Genomic DNA, 4,604 nt, shown 5'->3' with positions numbered 1-4,604 from the left:
GCAGTGGCTATTCTCTAAGTGAACTTAATAGCAGGTAATGGACTTCTCCTCCAAGAACTTATCCAATCCTCCCTTAAACCCAGCTACACTAACTGCACTAACCACATCCTCTGGCAACAAATTCAAATTTGATTATATGTATTAAAATTGTAGTAGTTAAATACCATTAATTAGTGTATATTATATATATCTATCTATATACATACACACATACATATCTATCTATATACATACACACATACATATCTATCTATATACATACACATACATATCTATCTATATACATACATATATATACATACATATACATACATACTGACACCATGCCTGCCTAGGGGTATGGGCTCCCTCCTGCCACCTCCGGTGGAGGGCAGAATATGCAGGGGATGTAAAATCTTTTTTTTTTTTTTTTCATTTTCCTCTGAGCTGTACTTGCGATTGTTTTTTGTTTGTCTTCCAGGTCTTTTCGCCGCATGGTGTGGCCAAGGTCCAGTGGCCTATGTGCTGGCTTTCTTCCGGGCGCGGTCACAGTAACATGCAGCTTAAGCTTAAGCCCAGCTGCATGGTCGCTGTCCAATTGCTGCTAATCTCGTCGTGTATTTCCTGCTGCAATCACGCCTTCTGCTCGCCGCGATCTCGCTGCCTGTACCCACGATCCCGCTCCGAGCTCGCCGCGCTGCCTCCTCTTCACCGCAGTCCCGATTCCTAAGCGCGATCCAAAAGGGATCGCCTCCCGTCAGTTCACGGCCGTTTAAGGCCTGTAACATCATCCTCCTGCGCTGCCGTCGCTCCCTCTATGCGCTACACAGCCCGGGGCAGGGCTATGGCGCCACATCATTTAACTCGCGCAGCTCAGGGGGCCTCGCGTGACACCTAATGCACGCGCGCCGGCGCACCGCCTCTCCCTCCCCCCCCCACGTTGCTGTCCGTCGCGGGGGCCCGGCGTTTTGGTTAAGGGTGGGCTCTGGCCAGTAGGTGCAGGCCCACCTATTGCTTCCTTACCCAGCCTAACCAGATCTCAGCTCCCATCTGCTGGAGGAAGAATACTGCCAGGAGTGATGTCAGCAAACACTTGTGTTTGTCTCCATCTGCTGGTTAGTAGTGAGCATAACCCATGTGTTTAGACTGGTCTGGCTGCACAAAGAGGAATAATGATTTCCAGCATGGCTCCTCCATATTCATTATTCAATTAGTCTTTCCACTATGTCCTTGTCCTTTAAGTGTTCCTTATAGCTCTTGATCATGTAATGATCCAATGACTCCCTCACAGGCTTCCTGATAGAGACATAGAAGACCGGAGATGGCTAGGAGCTGCAGGGAGGCTACAGACCGGGAAGTGTTTTTCACCCAGTGAAAGGGAAGTCAGTGTACTACTCTTGAGCCAAAAAACTGGCAAACCGATGGAAGAGGAGATGTCTTGTATGATGGCACCCTAATGAGAGCTCGCTAGGGAGAGAGAGGGGGCAGTTTATATCTAATTCTTATGCTATAGCGTGAAGAGGCTGTGTTCCAACACAGCTCTTGGGTCTGCAGAGAGTTGGACAGGCAGCTGTATGCACACAGACATTAACTGCTCACCTGCAGAATGGGAGCTTCCACACTAGATTTGCAGAGATGGGGAAGGGCAAGGACACCAGTGCTACTCAATGAGAGATCTGCAGAAAATGAAATATAAATAGGTAAATTCACCCACCTTTCCCAGCAGCATTCCCTACTTCGTCCTGTTACCACCACGCCTCACACTCATTCCTTATGGCCCCCAGTCACTGCCAGCATATTACTTCACAGCACAATGTGTGTAGAAGTTACTGCTAAGCACAAAAGCAGCAAGGACAGGATTGCATAGCAAATTTAATTGCAAAAGAATGGTTAAATACATTTCGTTGCTAAAGAGAAATTACTACTTACTCGATAATTTCCTTTTCTTTAGTTTAGACAGGTGAATCCAGAACCAGTGGGACGTACCAAAGCTACTCCCGAACTGGGAAGGAGGCTGCGTCCTCCCGGGCTTGCACAATCAGGCAATAATGCCTGGAAAAGGTGTGTAAGGAGGAGCACATCGCAGCTCAGCAAATCTCGATGGGAAATAGTCTAATCTCTGCCCATGACACTGCCTGAGCCCTAGTGGAAAGAGCCCTAACCTGACTAGGCAATAGTTGCTCAGCATCCAAATATGCAATTCTGACTACCTCCTCAATCCAGCGGACCAAAATAGCTTGTGCCGCCGGATCATCCTGTTTACCCCCCCCTGTGGAGAACAAACAGGTGATCTCTCTTCCCGAGAGGTTTATAAACCTCCAAATACCTCAAGAGATGTCTCTTGACATCCCAGGGCCGTAATAGGTGATATTCCTTCGCATCTCTTTTCCTGCTCAGATACAGCAAGGAAATAGACTGATTCAAGTGAAAATTCGAGACCACTTTTGGCCAAAAAGAAGGAACAGTAATGCTTTACCTGTAACAGGTGTTCTCACAGGACAGCAGGATGTTAGTCCTCACGAAACCTGCCCGCCACCCCGCGGTGTTGGGTTCGTTACTTTTTCATATTTTATTTTTTGGCACTGCCTGTAGCTTTTAAACAAGGCTGAAGGGGGCCCCCTGCTGGTTGCGGGGTTAGTGCCATCCTGGGCATGCCCAGTAGGTGCCAAAGTTCTAGAAACTTTGACAAAAATGTTCCGTGATTGGGCTCATCCTGTGATGTCACCCATACGTGAGGACTAACATCCTGCTGTCCTGCGAGAAAAGCTTCAGTTCTCCTATCCTGTGCATCCCCTTCTAAGGAGATAGTCATCCGCTTGGTAACAGCACACACAAACGCATCCAAATTTCGGAAAACACAATTGCTCTCTCGCAGTTCGTCCCCCTTTAAAATTAGCTTCCGGGGTGCCCCATGCAAAATCAATCAATTCTCGAATAGCCTCCATTACAGGGAAGAAACAAGAAGTTTTATGCAAAGGAATCAAAATGGAATCTTTCTTTGGCTCAGACATGGATTCAGCCCCCGGACGTCCCAGCATCTTCAATGTACGGGCAATCAGAGCCGGTAACTTAACACAACACACAGTTCTATATGGCTCCAGTCCTGGAGGAATTTCCCCATCTTCCAGAGAGGAAGGATTGGCTTCATCATCTGGGTCCCTATCGGGGAGACCTAGGCTTACTCAGACGCTTACCCGCAGCAGCAGACGAGGCCTGCGATCCTGACTTGTCAAAACTGGCCGGGGCCTGCGCTTGAAGAAAGGAGTGCGGTCCCTGAAAAAATTCTACCCAAGGAAGAGGGAGCCATGCAAAAAACCAAGGGGCCTTAGACCTGCACCCAACCGAACGACCTTCCCCCCCGCTGATGAACCACTTAGGGGAGTTCCAAAATCAGCAACACCTCTGGCAGCTATTTTTCCATTTATGCACAAGGCGGGGAAGAACTGGGCTTAGTAAAATCAAACCATGGCAATTCTTCCTGAGCCTCCAAACATCGCCGACACAAGTTAGAGGGGACGCCAGGCTGAGGTGCCTGAATATGACAAGCAACACGTAGGCCAAGGCGCTTAAGCTTCTTTGCTATGAGCTCCATCAGTCTCAATACGCCCCAACAGGCGTCTGATAATAGTGCGTCCAAAATTTAGACACTCAACACTGTGCCTTGATAAGTGCACAAACTGAGCTCCCAGGATGCTCAGACAGTGCGCGAGCACAATTAGGCGCACACCCGGATGCCCAAGCACGAACAGACGGAACTGGAAAGGGAAGTCTTGGTTGCTCAAAAACGTATGAAAATGCCGCCATGGCCTACCACGCGGCGAACAAGACAAGCCTGAGAGCAGGGCCTAACCAAAAAGGCTGCTCAAACCAGGCTAACCCATGTTCCCTAAGCTCCCCCCAGAGGCGGGAAGAACTGTCGGATCGGCACGCCAAGTACGGAAACCGGGGGGGAGGAGGAATCCCTACTCAACACCACTTCTCTTTCTTTTTTTCTTAAAATGTCCCTTTACCTGAGCTCAGCCTGTCCTGGCTGAGAACAAGGTCAGTTTCTGGCTACATGGGGAGAGGGCAAGGACCTTCACCGCCAGGCTCGGCCTTCTCACCCTCTTGCCTTTCAGCTGTGGGGTTTTTTTTTTTTGTTTTTGTGGGGGGGGGGGGGGGGGGGGGGGGTTGTTTACAGCTTAAGTCCACACCAGTTTGAAAAAATCAGCTACCGGACCAAGGCACTCATCTGAGGACCCACAGAAGTCACTTTAGGAAATCTCAACTGAGGAAGGGACCATAAAATATCACCACAGGAGAGGGGGCAAATAATTCTACTCTTCTTCTTTGAAAAATTCCTTTTTGTTTTCCCCTTTATAGATTTTGTGAATAATAGCAATCAAAACACAATATTATTCAAAATCCACAATAATAGATAAAGATTATAGCAGAACAACAATGGTTAAGCTCAACTTTTACATTACATTAATTTCCCAGCAATCCCCACTAGGGAGAAGCACGTCCACCATCTACTGGAGACAGAGAATACTGGCGGGCTGATGTCACTGCAGGGATAATATATATCTATATAATCTCTCTCTCTATATCTCATCTCTCTCTCTATATCTCTCTCTATAATCTCT

The sequence above is a fragment of the Rhinatrema bivittatum genome, chromosome 13 (genome assembly GCF_901001135.1).
Source record: "Rhinatrema bivittatum chromosome 13, aRhiBiv1.1, whole genome shotgun sequence".
Classification (NCBI taxonomy): domain Eukaryota; kingdom Metazoa; phylum Chordata; class Amphibia; order Gymnophiona; family Rhinatrematidae; genus Rhinatrema; species Rhinatrema bivittatum.
This window is presented reverse-complemented; position numbering follows the sequence as displayed.